This window comes from Danio rerio, chromosome 4 (assembly GCF_049306965.1).
Source record: "Danio rerio strain Tuebingen ecotype United States chromosome 4, GRCz12tu, whole genome shotgun sequence".
NCBI lineage: Eukaryota > Metazoa > Chordata > Actinopteri > Cypriniformes > Danionidae > Danio > Danio rerio.
Genome location: NC_133179.1, coordinates 37,026,882 through 37,033,910, shown reverse-complemented (window position 1 = coordinate 37,033,910; position 7,029 = coordinate 37,026,882).

Genomic DNA, 7,029 nt, shown 5'->3' with positions numbered 1-7,029 from the left:
GGAACTTTGTCACAGGTCCACTTTGACACTTTGCAGCCTTTACTCCTCATAAAAGCTCTTAAAAACAAATATCATTATGGTGTCTGTTCCTATAAAAAAAATAAACATTTCTTACCTTGTTGCTTCCAGACACCTCTTTATTTTTTCGGGGGACTCTCCCAATGGATCCAAAAAAAGGTTTTTTTTTTAGGGAAGGAAAAATTACCTATTAAACAAAAAATAAATAAGCACACACAAACACACACGTTTAGATGTACAATTAATACTCACAGCAAGAGTCCAGTGATTATGTTCATTTATCACCCCCAGAATCAGCTCATATTTGGCTGGATCAAGCTACAAAATAGACCAAATCGATTATTAAAAAACACATTGCTACATACAAATCTTGTATAAAATATTTAGCACATAGATTCAACTTAGAATTTCAAGAACATACCTTCTTTAAGCCTTTGTATGACCCATGCCAGATTTTGGTCATTTCAAAGCAATCGATCATAAATGCCTTCCCTTTTTGACATTGGTTATGTCGCCGTACGCATAAAGAGATGTATGCATTGATAACCTACACATTAAAGAAAAAAAAATTTAAATAAAACCCTCCAGCATTTTACGAGGATCTTGGTTACTTCAGAATTACAATTAATCCTGAGGCAAGATTTGCATTATTCGATTACAATGTCAAATTTGGTAATTTACTCTACCTGATCTTCTAGTTCTTTGCCAGGGTTCAGCCGTGCCAAGTCCATAGAAAAAAATGTTGTATGGCCCAATTTTAGCCACCAAAATGCAAACATTTTGGTTGTGGACAAAAATGTCACTATGGCCTGGTAGTGATTTCCCAGAGACTGGAAAAGATGGCAAGGTGATCAGAGGTGCGACACTCAAATTTACAGGGCTTGTGCATGGGGCTGGAGAAGGTGCAGCTGAATAAAGTGCTGAGCTCGGGGCGGGAGAAGTTGCGTTCAGGTCCAGAGGGCTTGTGCATGGGGCTGGAGAAGGTGCAGCTGAATAAAGTGCTGAGCTCGGGGCGGGAGAAGTTGCGCTCAGGTCCAGAGGGCTTGTGCATGGGGCTGGAGAAGGTGCAGCTGAATAAAGTGCTGAGCTCGGGGCGGGAGAAGTTGCGCTCAGGTCCAGAGGGCTTGTGCATGGGGCTGGAGAAGGTGCAGCTGAATAAAGTGCTGAGCTCGGGGCGGGAGGAGTTGCGCTCAGGTCCAGAGGGCTTGTGCATGGGGATAGGGATGGGGACCGTGTTAGGCTAAGCCTCTTTATCTTTTGTGGAATTCTGGGTTCCTCTCTTATAAAGGGAACTAAATGATCTAAATTAATTTTAGGAAATTCCACGCCCCTGTCATTTATTAAATGGGCACTTTTCCCCTCCAATTGCAAAATTGTGAATGGCCCCAAAAAACCAGCATCAAGTTTCCCCCCTTTCCTCTGCTGACTTCTCACATTTTTTCTAAGCACTCTTTCCCCAATAGCAAAAGCATGCACAACAGCCCCAGATGATCTTTTCTTGCCCTTGACCTTTTGTCTTGAGGCTTGCATGTTTTTTTTACGGCCTCAAATACTTGGTCCTGCAGCTGTATGGCAGGCATAACTATTTCAGTCTGCAGGACATCTTCCACAGTATCATTGACCTGATAAAAAAAACCAATAAGAAATAAACAATACAAAAATGGAAGCAAATAAATTTGTGAATAAAACTTACATCAAAAGACACAGGAACCTGTGAAAAATAACGAGCCTCCCTTCCAAACATTAATCGGAATGGGGAGAACAGCGTGGTTAGCTGTTTTTTGGTCCTGATATTGAAGAGAACGGCGTCAAGATACTGGTCCCATGTATGCGGTTTTTCCTGACACAGTTTTCCAAGAGCACTTTGGGGGGGTGGGGGGGGGGGTGGGGGGGGTGGTTTAAGAAAACACTTTAAATAATAATACCCACTTGAAATAACCAAGCCACAGCCATGCTCGACATGACACAATCTTACCTCTGTATTGTGCCATTCATTTTCTCCACCAACCCATTTGTTTGTGGGTGGTATGGGGAACAAAGACTTCTCTCAATCCCAAACAGTTTACAGATTTCTTTGTTGATCTGAAAGAAAAAAAAATATTGGTACAGACATAACATTACTAAAATGCTCAAATGTTGAGCAAGTTACCATACAGACCTGATTAACAAACTCCCTTCCTTGATCTGTAAGGATTCTCACTGGTGCACCAAATCTATAAAATGTTTTCACAATGCACCAGGAGACCTCCTCTGCGGATTTTGAGGTGAGGGGATATGCTTCTACCCATTTTGTAAAATAGTCTATTAGCACACACATGTATTGGTGACCTTTAGATGTCATGGACAGCTTCCCAACCAAATCCATTCCAACTAATTCCCATGGTTCATTCACCTACACAGAATAAAGGTATACAGAGGGATAGAATATCATAATATAATATAATATAATATAATATAATATAATATAATATAATATAATATAATATAATATTTCAATACAACTATTGGAGTGTACTCCTCCTGGAGCTTGATGGGTCTATTGACCTGGCAGGCAGAACACTGTTTGATCTACAGAGAGCATAAATGAAGTAATTACTACATTGCTTTTGGTAAAAACTACCACGGTTAAATTACAATTTCATTATGAACATTATCAGCAACATACCCACTTTTCGATATCAACACTCATTCCAGGCCAGTAGTACCTGCTGGAAATTGCTTGTATGGTTTTCTCTTTTCCACTGTGACCTCCAGCTTCACTGGCATGAAATTCTCGGAAAATGCTGTCTGCTTCTGCAGCACCCTTCAAAACTTTTACTAAGAGCTGTTTAGCAGAGCCCTTATGACGGATATAAAACAGCACTCCATCTATTACAAACAAACAAATAGCTCAAATAAAACCACATAATACCCTATACATTTTGACCCAATATGTTTAAGCACAGGAATGAAGAACAAGCAATAAACTGTACAAAGTCTTACCCTGGACAACATATTGGTGTGCACGCCGTCGAATGACATACCTTCACATTTATGTGAAGCAGGGATACATTACCAGTATCCCTGCTTCCATTCATGGCCAAGATTCTGGAGAAAGTAGTGTTCAATCAAGTCCTGGACTTTCTTACTCAAAACAATCTCATGGACAACAAGCAATCCGGCTTTAAGAAAGGCCACTCAACTGAGACTGCCCTGCTCTCGGTCGTGGAGGATCTCAGACTGGCTAAAGCAGACTCTAAATCATCAGTCCTCATTTTGCTGGACTTGTCAGCTGCTTTTGACACTGTCAACCACCAGATCCTGCTATCTACGCTTGAGTCACTGGGCGTTGCGGGCACTGTTATACAATGGTTTAGATCTTACCTCTCTGACAGGTCATTCAGGGTGTCTTGGAGGGGAGAGGTGTCCAACCTACAGCATCTAAACACTGGGGTACCTCAAGGCTCTGTTCTTGGGCCACTTCTCTTCTCCATCTACACATCATCTCTAGGACCAGTCATCCAGAGACATGGATTCTCCTACCACTGCTATGCTGATGACACCCAGCTATACCTCTCTTTTCATCCTGATGATCCCTCGGTTCCAGCTCGTATCTCAGCCTGCCTGTTGGATATTTCACACTGGATGAAAGATCATCATCTTCAGCTGAACCTCGCAAAAACGGAAATGCTTGTAGTTTCTGCCAACCCGACTCTACACCATAACTTTTCAATCCAGATGGATGGGGCAACCATTACTGCATCCAAAATGGTGAAAAGCCTTGGAGTAACGATTGATGACCAACTAAACTTCTCTGACCACATTTCTAGAACTGCTCGATCGTGCAGATTTGCACTCTATAACATCAGAAAGATCCGACCCTTCTTATCTGAACATGCAGCTCAACTCCTTGTTCAAGCTCTTGTTCTCTCCAAACTGGATTACTGCAACTCTCTACTAGCTGGGCTTCCAGCTAACTCTATCAAGCCTCTTCAACTGCTCCAGAATGCAGCAGCACGAGTTGTCTTCAATGAACCTAAACGAGCACATGTCACTCCACTGCTAGTCCGTTTGCACTGGCTGCCAGTTGCTGCTCGCATCAAATTCAAAACTCTGATGTTTGCCTACAAAGTGACTTCTGGCCTAGCACCTTCTTATCTGCACTCACTTCTGCAGATCTATGTGCCCTCCAGAAACTTGCGTTCTGTGAATGAACGTCGCCTCGTGGTTCCATCCCAAAGAGGGAAAAAATCACTTTCGCGAACGCTCACGCTCAATCTGCCCAGTTGGTGGAATGAACTCCCTAACTGCATCAGAACAGCAGAGTCACTCGCTATTTTCAAGAAACGACTAAAAACTCAACTATTCAGTCTCCACTTCACTTCCTAAGCTGCAATTGCCTCTTTGAATATCACACTAATTGTACAAAAAAAAAAAAAAAAAAAAAAAAAAAAAAAAAAAAAAAACTACTAACACTTCCCTTCTTAGACTTTACAGACCTGAAACTTGCCTTTAGTACTTATTCATTGTTGCTCTTGGTTGTGTAAATTGCTTCCTTGTCCTCATTTGTAAGTCGCTTTGGATAAAAGCGTCTGCTAAATGACTAAATGTAAATGTAAATGTAAATAATTGAACAAAACATCAAACTGAGTTGGATCCATTCTGGGAATAAAACCATAATTTAATTTTATTTACACTGCTTACATTGGCACAATTTAATTATCAAAAAGCTGATACTTACATGTGGCCTTACTTTTAGCTGCCAGGAGAATGAATTTCAAATAGCATGCAGAACATTGAAAGAATGTGTTGAAGAACACAGCGCCAAAGTGTTACAACTTAGATACATTTTATAGACAAAAATCTGATGGGTTAAAGACTTCCAGGTGCTTTCTGGACAAAATCAGGTGCATGCTTTTGTTTATTTGTAATAATCCATCATTTAAGCAATTTAGTGCTTTTTAAAGGACTGCCAACTTTTAATTAACTGACAAAGTTTTTTTTTATTAAATTCAATTAATTTAAACAACAATTGTAAATATTTTTATCCTTAAAATACAAATTGTTTTTATTTACATAATTTGTGTTTTCACTATAAGTGTTCTGTTAATGAAATAGCTAAACATAATTACAACATAAGCAAAATCACCACCATTGCTGTATTGTACTTTAAATCGTAAAAAGTCATATATAGAGGGAAACCATTTTCCTCAGCCTCTGGAAAAACTGTTCCATTTGTTTAAAATAGTGATGAAAATCATATAAATGATGTCATGACATGACAATTATAAAATAACATTACCAGCATTGCGTTACTGTGCTATTAATCTTAAGAAATTAATATATATATAGGAGACTATTTTCCTCAATCTGGAAAAATATGTTTCCCGTGTTTTCAGTATAAAATCATGCTCTCCATATACGTGAAAAAGTTTACATAACTCATTTTAAACACCACAAACATCATCATGAGTTAGCTAAAATAATGAAAGACACAGGTAATTATAAAATGCAGTAGCGTTTATTTTTCCAAGGCCTTGATTGTTTGAAAGCCACCATGAGCTGATTCAGTACATGAAATCATGACGTCATGATACTGAATTTGCGCATGCGCTGTGAAGGGGGAACAGGGGGAACTGAATTCTCCGGAACACCTTCATTTAGGATTTCTGTGACCATCATTACGGCATACCAGTTATCCATCCTTTTGTGAAGCATCGATGCTGTGGGAAAAATACTGCATAGTCAAAACATTCCTGACTGAAACACAAAGTACTAACCTAATATTGAATATTTTGTGATGTTAAGCTAACCTTGCCCTTTTAATCTTTTGTCAAATATATGACACAGTTTACTTCCCTTCCTAAAAGTGTCCCTAATGACATACTGACCACCTTGTTATTGGTTAGTATACCATAACAATTATTATGTTGTCAATAATATTAATACTACTACTGCTACTACAACTACTAATAATAACAATAATAATAAATAGTCTACAGTGGACAAGCTCAAGTTTAAATAGAGGTAAAGATGGTTTTATATTCGCACATGCAGTCTTTCTCATTAATAATATAATCTCAGAAAATTATTAATTGGAAATTCTAAATAGTAAAATAATATTAACAGCCAACAACCATCAAAGTACATCATTGTTCACAGTCGAATAAATAGTGTTAATGTTGTTTTGAAGTCATACTTACTGTACATGTGATTTCAGTCCAAATATTTAAAGTACCATGGGAAACAATGTATGGAGCTGTCACTGAACGAATGTGTGAATATAAAACCATCTTTACCTCAATCAAGAAAGAGGTAAAGTTGGTTTTATATTTCCACAGTCATTCATTTAGAAGTCTCTATATTGTTTACCATGTTACTTTGAATATTCTATCGGTATTAGCATGGGTGACTTGAAAACAACAACACTGTTTATTTGACTGTGAACAATGTTGTACTTTGATAGTCATTTGCTGCTAATAGTCATTCGCTATTTAAAGTTTGCAAATAATACATTTATAAAATTATAGTATTAAGGGGAAAGTCCGAACGTGCGAATATAATATAAACAAACTGGGTCACGGACACTAACTTTATATCTGCTAATGATGTCGCACATTAAGTGATATGACCCTGACTAACTCGTCATGCACACAATGTCTAAAGTTAACTTAACACATGGCACAAAATATACAGTAAATAAGCAGTTCATACCTTTAAGATGCACAAATAGTTCTCTTTCGTAGTTGCTTTACTCCGGCGGAATTAAAGGTCTACCTCTCGTGTCTTCGGGAGCCAATTGGAAAAGTGAAGCGGGTTGATATTGATTGACATGAAATCCAGCCAATCGCTGACGGGGATTCCGCTGATCGACCAATGAAAGGCGATAAAAATCCAGCCAATCGCGGGCGAGGAGTTCTGCGGCTAGACCAATGAAACGCGACTATTACGCGCTCTAATGTGTATGGAGCAGCAGTAGCAGGAAAGGGATGATAGTGGGAGATTATACACAATGAGCATGCACTGATACAC